We start from the raw sequence: 12,497 nt of genomic DNA on the forward strand, positions 1-12,497 counted from the left end.
ATACATGTTTGTGTAACACTGGAATTCTTCTAATCGCATGAGGACATGACATGACATGACATGACAGCTGGCATGCTGGGCACTGCAGTGAGTACCACAGGAACAGACTGCACCAGTCCACGTGCAAATAAGAAGGAAATACAACCTTCATTCTAAGAGGTTCTCCGAGGTCATGCAGGCAGCTGCTCCCAGGCTGTTTGTGAAATATGGGGGGAAGATGCTCTCGGAGGACCCAAGCAAAGAAGCCTATTTATCCTTGTTATTCAGCATGATCTAACGTATTTGACCACACATACTCACCTTTTACTTTTCTACAACTCCTGCTACATCCTCTGAACTAGAGTTTCAGAGTACACAGAGTGGGGCTTTTGCTGCACCATAAGCAACAGCAACTCCTCCAGCTTTGTGCTTTTAAAATTCTGTCATGACACTAAAGTTCTCATTGAGAACTTTATCTTGTTAAAGTTCTTTAAGAAGCCCCAAGTCCTGAATTCTTATTTTTCTTTTTAAATTTTTAAAGACAAGCATTAAATATTTGAGGTTTATTCTTACACAGAGTGACTCTAACCTTGAGAAGTTTAAATATGCACACACGTACATGCTTTGGTTCGCATGCACAGGGGCCTGGCAGATGCAAGCCTCATGGTAGACATTGACCAGCAGCAGCTGCTCTGTTCCTCTGGGAGGCGGGTGCCCAGGATGGCATGCAATGCATTCCCCTGCTCAGTGCCACAAAAGATCCAGAGAGCCGACACGGTCCATCCCACTCCTGTGATGCTGCAGCTCTTGGGGCGTCGCTGGAGAGGTCAACGTGCTGGTCACGGACTTCCCAACATTCCGGCAGATGACAGCATGAAAATTCACTTTCTTTGTGGGTCATTGATTAAGGGATGGGCATAGGGCCCAATTCGATCCCATGAGTTGCAGGGAGACTCCCCTTGGAGATTTTTTTCTGGAGGGATTTATGGCTTCAGTTGGGTTCCCTGGAAATGATTTATGAGGATGTTTTCTTGGGAACAACAACCATAAGTCAGGAAAGCAGGATTGGGCAGAGGCAGTTCAGATGGAATGTGGTCTCCACAAGGACCTCCGTTTCCCCAAAGGCAGCAGTGGATCTGAGATAGCCCTTCAGAGGCCATCACAAATAGAAGCCAGGCAGTGGGCATCTTCCTCCTGCGTCTAGTCACTGGTGCAGGCTGTCCCTGGAGAGTGGGCATCACCTGGGCTCCTGGGCTATGTGTCCCCTTTCCTTAGAGAGTCTCAGCTGTGAGCCTTCAGCAGCTGGTACCGCCCGCAGTGGGAGAAGGAGTAGCTACATCCTGATGAGGTTTCCTGGGTGCTGCATCACCATCCACTACAGATCCCTGCCCTGCTGGGACTCCCTTGTTTTGTATGGCAAGTCCACTCCATCTGGGAGCAGCTCCTCTGGTGTTTTTGTCTATCTTCTTCCTGAGGAAACAACCAAGAGATTTAGTGGAAAGAATCATGGCTGCAGCCACTGCAACTCCTCTCCCCACTGATGCTTCTCAGCTCCCTCGTCCACTAGCCATTGTATGTTCTCCTTGCTCTTGGTCTGCTGAGAGCTGGTCCCTGTGGCCCTCCTAATGTGGTGACCCACACCATCTTTCCTGAAGTCTGAGGTTCTATTTACCAAGCCCTTCTCAGACTCTGGCTGCAGTGCTTGTTTATTTGTCATCAAAATGAGGCAAGGGAACACCAAGTGGTGCCTGGGGATCCCCTGAGTGCCAAACATTTTCCTCCCTGCCCCTGTGGTGTGAAGCAGCCCTCTCTCCTCTGGCAGTCAGAGCCTGTGGCCCCCTCCAGGAAACGGGCTCCTCTTCTGCCTCCTACTTTGTTGGATGAAAACCTCAGAAGTTTAAGCAAAGTTTAAACTTCATGGATTCTTGCTGTGACCCCTGATGGAAGCATTCCCCCTTTGGGAAGAACATCTCTAGATCCATAGAACCTTAAATTGGTGGGAGGGGAAACAGAACTTATTCCACAAATAGGTCTGGGGAGGGATGTAAGCAGATCCATGCCTACTTTCACTTCTTGGATCCTAGACCTGCGTCCTGCTACTCAGGGTTGGGGGGATGCAGCTCCATAAAGTGATGCTGGATACAGGTTGTATTCTGCATTCTGAAGGATGGTGCCCTGGCCTTGCCCAGGCTCATCTCTAAGCTGGCACTGCTCTGGGCCTCCTCTAGTCTGTATAACTGGGCCTTCATGTCAGCAGCTTCTGGGCAACGTGGGAGGTGAGGACCAGAGGACCTAGGTGCGTGTGCCTGCTGCTGTACCACTTTTGCTATAAGGGGGTCCCTTGGTCTGAGAGGATGCTGCATAGTGTTTCCTGCAGGTCATCAGATTTTCATTCTGGCAAAGGTGCACATGTAGGAACATCAAACCCATAACTAGAATATAAATCAATTTCAGTCAAGAAAGATCTCTTTTCTTCTAGGAAAGGGATCCAAATGTAAGCAACTTGACACCCCATGATTGGTTGGCCTACTTGAGGGACGGTGCCATGTTCCAGCATCAGGCGGGTGTTTCACAGAGACAGGAGCTGGTCAGCCCTGGGGAGTGGATGCCTTCCACAAGGCTCACGCATAAGCCCCGTCCCTAGCACCATGGCTACTACCTGCATGTACCTTGCATGCCAGCACTGGGGTCGCCAGTATCAGAGGCTGGCTGATGCCACCTGGCTTGTCCTTCTGTCCAGCTGGTTGTTTGGTTCCTCCTACATGGCAATTGCTCTCTGGTGGGTGTTATCACAAGATACAGAGATTTTCACACTTCATGCCCACCTCCATAGACCCATCCATGCCTTCTCCCCAGACCACCTCTTTCCCACTCTCCTAACCCATCTCCCTTAAGACTCCCAAGCCAAATCACACATTACCCATAAATTCAAGTATATTCTTACATCGAACTTCTTCTTTCTTCACACAAAGATTTCCAAGTGAGCTACTGAAAACTCCAAACACTGGGAGAATCTCTGCCCACCAGTGTTGATAAGGCCCCCCCAGGAGGGACGTAAGCAGATTCATGCCTACTTCCACCTCTTGGTTCCCAAAAATATGTTCTATGACTTTGGGAGTAGAAGGGCAGGTCTGTAAGATGATTCTGGAGGAAGGGTATATACTGTATCCTGGAGGATGGTGCCCCAGCCTTGGTCAGGGTCATCTCCAAGTTGGCACTGTGGAGGCTACAAGGTCCTTTTTAGATCAGTCTGAATTGGTTTTGTCTTCCTTAAAGATGATAGCATTGTGACTGGTACATGTTATTTCAAAATTGAACTTAGAGAAAGCTCAAAGAATGGACGGAAAAAACAAAAAAGAGAATTAACAAGACTGATTGAAATTTTTTCTGACCTTAGTCTTGTTTTTCAAAAAAAGAGGTAGAGAGGCTATAATGAAATGGGGACAATATTGTTGAAATATATTGATGTCCTTTTCTCTTTTGCATTTGTTTATACTGACCTTCCTCTTACTGTGTTGGTGGCATTCAATTACTTCAGGGATATTTAGGTTTGCTACTCTATGAATATGAACCAAGATTCCATATTACATTCTGACATCTAGAACATGATTTTTAAATCTGCAGCAAAATGTTTGTTTTATAAGTCAAGGATTTTCTATTTTTTTTTTTTCTGTTTCTGCTAAGATCCAGGCCTGGACAATAAGACATTAAGTTTAGCATTATCCAGGGCTGGAGAGAGAAGGCCATGATAGAATCTATCCCTTCAGATCTCCTTGAAGTGAGAGCGAGAGAAAGAGAGAGAAAGGAAATCAAGCAGAGAACCATATGTGCCCTGCCATTCCTCCATGTGGTGAAGTCGGGGATGTGAGAAGGCACAGCAGACATTGAAACAGAAAGCTCAAAACAAAGGAACTGTCTCCCATTTCCATGTGGAACCCCAGGGTGCTGCTCGGTCAGCTATGAGTGACACAAGGAGCCAAAGGAGCTTGTGGGTGTAGATACCAGAGGTCAAAGAGTGACACTCAAGACCCCCAGTGAGAAGTGTGAACACACCCCCCCAGGAAGCCTGTGGGAATGCATCACACTTCACCAGATACAAGCCATGGATCAGCCACAGAAGAAGAGAGACAAGATCTGATGCCCATTCCTCTCCCACTAGGAGGCTGAGAAAGCTCCTCTGGTGGCTTGCTTTCATATTGGACAGGGGAAAGGGGACGAAGGGAATCTAAAAGGCAGAGCACTTGCAAAAAAGAGACCATACCACCAAAACAATAGGATTCAAATCTAAAGAGACAGCGACATGTTAAACATGCAATGTGATGTCTGAGTATAGCTGACTCTGCAGCAGCCTGCTCAGATCATCTTAGATCCTCTTCCACTCCTAGCCAGAGCCCACTCTAGCCATGTGTGGAGCAGGTCAGAAAGTACCAGAAAATCAACACCCTGCGGGAGCAGCCCTCGGCTACTGACAGTGGGAGAGTGGGATGGGTGTATTCATACCCCAGCTCCTCACCTCAGGAAGGATCATTCTAAGGCATGTTCTATACTGTCTTCCAAAGCTCACCAGTGGGGTTGGGCTCCAGTTGCCCACGGTGCTTAAAGTTCTTGCTAACACATATTTTACTGCCTGCCTTCCCGTTGCAGCTTCCCAGGATGATCTTGCAAAGAAACTACTTGCACTCACAATCTTGTCATTGAGCCTTTTTCTGAAGAACCTGAACTGAGAGGATGGACTCCTATCTCCTCTTTACCTGGTGAGATGGGAGTCAATGATGAAGATGAAATCTTCTATTTTAAAAAGAAACTGTATTGGATCTGCACAGCCAAGGCAATGAGAGTAAACATTCATACCATTATAATAATAACCACACTTAATACAATTTTTTGAAAGCTGGAAGCATCATTCACTTGGGTGACAAATATTTATCCACTTAAAATTATTCACAAGGTGTGATTTATAGGCCAGCTTGAAATGTGTTTTGGTAACATGGGATTGAAAAGCACAAATAATCTCAGGGCCACATTCAAACAGCAGCTCCCATTGTCTTCCCCAACAATTCTTTTCTGAACTAACCAGTCTGGCTCATCTCCTTTTGGGTTTCCTGTTAACTTCTGGCAAAGGCACCATGTTGTTCAATCTTAAATGACTAAAACAAACAAAGGAAGAAAGACAAAAGTATTGAGGGGCGCTGATTAATTTATACTATCATGCATTACACACCATGTATCTAAGACCTACCATGAGACAGTCTCTGCAGTGGCCTGGAAATAGAAAAGTGAATAGTAGGGTCTCTCTCCTCATAGAGCTCCATCCTAGCAGATAGGTGAATGCCTTAACTGTAAACGGAACACAGTGTGATGAGCACCCACAGCAGACAGAGCACCCTTCCCCTTGGGACATGAAGGGTTATTTTATTTTTATTTATCTATTTATTTATTTTGAGATGGAGTCTCACTCTGCTGCCCAGGCTGGAGTGTAGTGGCACAATCTCGGCTCACTGCAACCTCCCCCTCCCAGGTTCAAGCAATTCTTTGTGCCTCAGCTTCCCGAGTAGCTGGGATTACAGGCATGCACCACCACGCCTGGCTACTTTTTTTTGTATTTTTAGTAGAGACAGGGTTTCACCATGTTGCCCAGGCTGGTCTCGAACCCCTAACCTCAAGTGATCTACCCACCTCGGCCTCCAAAAGTGCTGGGATTACATGCGTGAGCCACTGCGCCAGGCCAACGTGAAGGGTTATTAAGGAGAAGAAACATATCAGTGAGCTAGTTCCACAATAGTGCTGTGGATAAAACTCAGTGGCCTACAACAATAAGCATTTATATTCCTCTCTCGCCGGTAAGTAGGCTGTGGTTTGCTGGCTGTGCCTTGAGGCTATGGCATGTGCCCAGGTGTGTTCTCTGTGCCTCACACTCCTTGGATCAGTGACTCAATGAGGCACCCTTCCACTGTGAAGGCATAGTATAATATGCCAAAGGGCAAGCCAGAACCTGCAATGCCTCTTCAGGTGTCAGCGTAGGATGGGCAGGCTGCCATTTTGGCCCACATTGCATTGGCCGAAGCAGACACATGGCCAATCCGAAAGACCCTGCATTAGGAATGTGAACTCCACACTGAGGACCGGGAGACCGGGTGTCTGTGTGCCATGATCCCATCTATCCCAAGGAGTGAAGGAAGGAGAGGACACCCCAGGTAGAAGCAGCAGCAAAATGTGATCATCCTTGAAGGTTCAAGCCACATGCTTAGTAGAAACATAGGGTAGACGTGTGTAAGCAACGCTTCAGCGTTTTTAATCTCTGCATACCCACAGTTGTCGCCCCCAGTAGACCCCAGAAGGCTTTTAAGCAGCTTCAAATGGTCACCTTAAAGGTCAGAGTGGCAGAAAGGTGGACCCAATGCAACAGTCCTGTTAACTTAACAAAGGGCATTTCTGTATCAGAGACCTTGAGGGCTGCCATACTTACACAGAAGGGCACTGTCGGAGAGTGAAGGTTCATTCGAATTGGAACCACGAGAGAAGTGGGGAAGCGGTGCTGTGGGCCCCTGGATGGAGACAGCTCCTGATGCTAACCTTTTGTTTTCTTCCAAGGGAGATGCCACCAGCCAAGCGGCCGAATTCTGTGCCTGGGGCACTAACACGGTGGCATATAGCCAAGACTGTGGAAGTGAACACCATCAATGGACAGAGGGTTTTCTCCGGAATTGCTTAGGATCTGACATTTCACCTTCCTGATGTTTCCTACCCCTTGTGCACCTATAGCCACCTGTCACCTAGCAGAAGGGAAGAGGCTACAAATTCAAAGGAGGTAAAGCGGAGAGTCGGTGAGTCCAGGAGACAGGGTCATGCTATGGCTCACCAGGTATAAAACCACCTAGGCTTGGCTGCATCGTTTCAACACTCCATCACTGGAAACTTTGAAGAGTAGATCACTCAATTTCTAATGTGTTTTAAGTAATGGAGCTCTTATTCTCAGACCACACTTCATGAAGGATCTTCAAACAGACAACAAATGAAAACTTAGCTGCTTTAATTTGAGGAGGATTTGGGAATGTTAAAGCTCTGACTAATTCATCCCACCCCTTCCCTTGGAGGTCATGCATGTGGAATTCCAGAGTCTTGGTATCAGAAAAGCACAAGCAGAAATGGATGGGAGAGATAGCATTTTAGCCCCTTCCTACTCCTACTCCACGACAGTCTGAACATGGAGTTCCACGTTCTGCCAGGAGTTCCAAGTGATAGAAGTTAGAAAGGCTGGGCATGAGGAAATGTACACTTTCAGTTTTCAGGGGCCTCCTGCCTTTTGTATTATGGCAGCAGGCCATGGAAGCAGGTGGCAATTTATTAACTAATCACACGCCAAAGCAATGCCATTATTCCTCTGAAAACATTGCTTATTTCCTGACTTATGCCATTCAGGCTGTTGTGGCAAAATACTGTACACTGCAAGGAATAACAAACATTTTTTACAGTCCTGGAGGCTGAAAGTCCACAATCTAGGCTCTGGCAAATTCAGTGTCTCATGAGAGCCTGCCTCCAGGTTCATAGACAGAGCCTTCCTTCTGTGTCCTCACATGGTGAAAGGGTCACAGGAGTTCTCTTAGGCCTCTTTTTTTTTTTTTTTTTTCCAGAAACAGGGTTTCACTATGTCGCCAAAGGCTAAAGTGCAGTGGTGTGATCATAGCTCACTATAGCCTTGACCTCCTGGGTTCAAGCAATCCTCCTGCCTCAGCTTCTCGAGTAGCTGGGACTACGGGAACATGCCACCATGCCTATCAAATATTTTTAAAACTTTTGTAGAGGTGAGGGTCTCACTGTTTGCCCAGGCTGATCTCAAATTCCTGAGCTCAAGCGATCCTCATGCCTTGGCCTCCCAAAGTGTTGGGATTGCAGGCTTAAGCCACCAAACCTCTTTTATAAGGGCACTAATCCCATTCATGGGGGCTCCACCCTCATGACTTTGTCACCTCTGAAAGGCCCCATCTCCTAACATCATCACCTGAAGTGTTAGGATTTCAACATATAAATTTTGGAGGACACAAACAGACCATAGCATTTTCTGTTCTGATCCTAAAGTATTTTTCTCAAATCATATGACTTTAATCAACACATAATATAATCAATTCTTTAAAAATTTTTCTAATGTAATCCTTTTTTCTTTTTTTCTAGCTCAAGTCACTGGATATTTTTTGAGTATTCATTATGAAATTTGAAATAAATCTTAACAGAGATAATGATACCAATTATGATTCTTGTATTACCACATCAGTTCATTAACTGAACACTTAACTATATGCAAGACACTTCAGGGAGGGCTCAGCATCTATATTAACTCTCGTTCTCATAAAACTCTTGCTAATTACTTATCATTAATCCTAGTGTATAAAACAAAATGAGAGCTTATGACAAGTATTCATGATCATAGAGCAGGGAAACTTGAAAAAGCTATTTTGGGCCAAGCGCGGTGGCTCCCGCCTGTAATCCCAGCACTTTGGAAGGCCGAGGTGGGCAGATCACGAGGTCAGGAGATCGAGACCATCCTGGCTAACACAGTGAAACCCCGTCTCTACTAAAAATACAAAAAACTAGCCGGACGTGGTGGCGGGCACCTGTAGTCCCAACTACTCGGGGGGGCTGAGGCAGGAGAATGGCGTGAACCCGGGAGGCGGAGCTTGCAGTGAGCCGAGATCGTGCCACTGCACTCCAGCCTGGGTGACAGAGCGAGACTTCGTCTCAAAAAAAAAAAAAAAGAAAAGAAAAAGTTATGTTGATTCCAAAGCCTAGACCTTCTCTTGACACTCAGAAAATCAAGCCATATAAAACAGCATAGATGCAGGGCTGAAATGTGCAGAGGGTTCAGTCCACAACCACGCAGAAGAAAACAGCTGGCCAGAGGCAATAGGAAAGGCTTCGCGCAGCAGCCTAGACTGACCCGAGGTATCAGTGCTTTTTAGGGGCAGAAACGTCTATGTCTTTCCCCCCAGAATGGCTCTGATGAAGAAGCAGGTGAGAAAAAGTGTGATTGCCCCACGCCTTGTTGTCTGTCTGAAACACTGTTTGCTTTCTCTTTTTCTGCCCTGAATATAGCTTTAATTTAACTCAGTGGAGTCCTGTGAGCTGCATTAACAAATGATACTCCAGATAGCTTAGGGCCGTGTGCTAAAAATGAGTTCCCAAAGAGGCTACAAACCATGGAGGGTGGAAATATTGGGAAACTCCTCATAATACATTACTTTCTTAGATATTCATATTCCACATCGTGCACTAAACATCTAAGAAGTCCTATAGTCAAGAAACTTGTTAGATTTAACTAGAGTTTCCCAAACTTTCATCATGGCTGAACCTTCTTTTATACAATGCCCATTCCCTGTTAATGGAATGAACACAGAATCCTTGTAGACTAGAGAAGCAAACACGCGGTGTTCTGGTGTGCCCCTAGAGGATGTAACCACCCCAAATCAAGGGCCATCATTACAAGACGAAGGGTCCATGCAGCCACACTCTGCACCCTGATGTCTGGTCGGACGCTGGCCCATGAGTGCCCCGGGAGCCCGGGTATACCGGATGAGGTGGCTACCGCAGAGGCTCTGGATCTTCCCCCGGTCCCTCTGATGCTGGGCCCTCCTGCTGTGGTGCCGGGCTCTCTCTTCCTTGTGCTTCCTCACACCTGGCCTGCATTCTCTGTGTGCTTCAGAGCAAGACTTCAGTGAGGCCACCAGACTGGTTTTCAGGTTGCATTTCTGTCCTTGGTGCCATCTACTGGGTTGTCCCTCAGCCCTGTGCCTTTAATCTCACAAATCCACCCTGTCTAACCCACCCCCAAATTCCAGATGTGCACCATAGACTCTCTTTACCTGCTGGAGTCTTCCGACCTTGATGGGCTAACCATGGCCACCAAATATGTTTCTATAACTATCCTGTCTTCCTTAAGGGCCAGACAGCTCAGCCTTCACAGTGGAAAACATGTTTTCTAGCTGCTATTCTTCAACTTGTTTTAACCCATGGCCCCTTTGGTAATTACAAAATATCATGCCTTTCATTAACTTCCTTTGAAACTTTAAAATTAATTAAATACAGGTTGCAATGAGCCAAGATCGCGCCATTGCACTGCAGCCTGGTGACAGAGCAAAGCTCGGTCTCAAAAAAAAAAAAAAAGCCAGTGGCGGTGGCTCATGCCTGTAATCCCAGCACTTTGGGAGGCTGAGGTGGGCAGATCACGAGGTCAGGAGTTCAAGACTAACCTGGCCAACATGGTGAAACCCCGTCTCTACTAAAAATATAAAAATTAGCTGGGTGTGGTGGCGCGTGTCTGTAATCCCAGCTACCCAGGTGGCTGAGGCAGGAGAATGGCTTCAACCCGGGAGTTGGAGTTTGCGGTGAGTGGAGATCACACCACTGCACTCCAGCCTAGTGGACAGAGCGAGGCTCCATCAAAAAAAAAAAAAAATTAAATTAAATTAATTAAATATTACAATGAAAAACAAATGTAACTGATGTCTGTAACTTACTCCAAAATACAATGCATAAGAGGAATTCATGGGTGGATACAGGCATGGCTAGCAGCACGCATGTGTGATAAAGCAACTACTATGTAGCAAAGGAGCGATTTAGGGTGTGGGTAAATGGTGTTCACTGTAAAATGATTTCAATTTTTTGATACATTTCAAATTTTTCACAATAAGAGGTTAGGCAAAAGTTCAAGTAATGATAATTCTACACTATTTTTTATCAACTGGCACAGAGCACCCACTATGCTCACAGACAGATGTGGGTTCCAGGGAGGTGGGACTGTGGGTGCCTGTCCAGCCAGGAGGAACTGCTTCTGCTGTTTAAGTCTCTGTGGGAACTATGGGACTTCCTGCAAACTGCTGTTTGGGGAAGTGTTGCACCTGCCCCAGCTGAAGCCCTGCGAGCCGTTCCAGCTCATCTGTGGGGTAGGAGGCCGACACATATGTTCTGCCGGGGCTGACCTCTGCAGACTGAGATCTGAGCTATGCTCAGCTAGCCCAGCTTGCCTGGCTGCCATTCATGCCCCCACATCTCGTTGTCCCTGAGCCTATCCTTCCAGACGCCACCTGGATCATGCACTAGGTCCCACAGGAAGAAAAGATTGTTGTTCCATGGGATGCTTTCCCAATCCAGTTTCCATCTGTTTGCCACTGGAAGGGAGAGCAGAGTCAACATCACATCCAGAGGAAAGATGGGCTCCTGCATGATGAATTTGCTTAGGAAGCAAATTGTGCCCAATCTACACCTTGGTTAATATTGGTGTGTTAGAAAAATGTGCATATAGAAGGGCTACGAGAGCTGCTTAAACAATTCCTGCTGTTACTCCCTTCTGCACAAAGAGATAGAAGACTTACGGTGGAATGCATGGGGAGGGGAAGGCCCAGGAGAGGAGAATGCAGGGAACCTGCCCTTCAACGGAAGCATCGGTGATCCTTAAAATCACAGGTTCGGTGTTGTAGGGGCTCTTCTGAATTCAAGAGAACTCCTAGAACTGCAAGAGGTCACTGTATTCTCAAAAGTAACAAATGCATTTCCACAAAAAACAGCTATACGCAGCAACTGCCTAAGTCTATTTTAAGGGAAACAAAAGGTCTTAAAGGCCCACCCCCACACCCCCAGATTAAAAGCAGCTAGGTGTGGAGTGACAAATAGCCAAGAAAGCTGAGGGGACATCAGGCTCGCCAGGAATGTGTACAGAATAATGGCTATAAGGCTGGTTCCCCATATCGCTTTGAATATCTAACCAGCTTTGTATTCAATTAATACTTAATATATGGCCAAAAAAAGTCACTAAATAATTTTGAACCGTAGAGTATCAAAGTGATGCTCTAGAATCTAGAGTGAAAGAGTTTGTAAGTGAGATATGGTGGTTCATCTTATGTACCAACTTGACTGGATCATGGGTCAAGCCCAGATATTTGCTTAAACATTATTTCTGTGAAGGTGTTTCTGGAAGAGATTAACATTTGAATTGGCATAATGACTTAAGAACATGGCCCTTCCCGAGGTGGAGGGGCCTCAGCAAATCAATTGAGGGGCTGAGTAGAGCAAAAAAGCAGAGAAAGGAAGAATTTACCCTGTGTGCTTCCTGTCTGCCTGCTTGAACTGGGACATCTCATCTCACCTTCTCTGACCCTCAGACAAGGATTCGTATCATCAGCTCCCCTGGTTCTCAGGCCTTTAGAAACAGATTGAATCACACCATGGGCTTTCCTGGCTCTCCAGCTTGCAGACCCAGGGACTTCTCAGAATCCATGATTTGCGTAGGCCAATTTCTCATCATAAATCGCTCTCTCTCTTTACACACATACACACACACGCGCACACACACACATACTCTCTCTCCTCTCTCTCTCTCTCTCTCTCATCCTCATGAAACCTTTGCTGGTTACTTATCATTAACCCTAGTTTACAAAACAAAATGAGTTACAAAACAAAAATATATATGGTGTGTGTGTGAGAGAGAGAGAGACAGAGAGCGAGCGAGAGAGAGAGAGATCCGGTTGCTT

General features: G+C 46.3%; 1 long non-coding RNA gene across 3 annotated transcripts in view; it reads right to left on the bottom strand.

Annotated features, from left to right (window-relative positions):
- The window catches only part of LOC134807650 (uncharacterized), a 62,698-nt gene that overhangs the window by 11,614 nt on the left and 38,587 nt on the right, over positions 1–12,497 (bottom strand). For 2 of the 3 annotated variants that reach the window (XR_010148644.1, XR_010148645.1), the window contains exon 8: positions 569–1,449. This is a non-coding gene — a long non-coding RNA (uncharacterized LOC134807650). Of the gene's footprint in view, positions 1–568; positions 1,450–4,882; positions 5,127–12,497 lie in introns of those variants that run through there. The other variant, XR_010148646.1, reaches the window with a different exon arrangement.

The sequence above is a fragment of the Pan troglodytes genome, chromosome 11 (genome assembly GCF_028858775.2).
Source record: "Pan troglodytes isolate AG18354 chromosome 11, NHGRI_mPanTro3-v2.0_pri, whole genome shotgun sequence".
Taxonomy (NCBI): Eukaryota; Metazoa; Chordata; class Mammalia; order Primates; family Hominidae; genus Pan; species Pan troglodytes.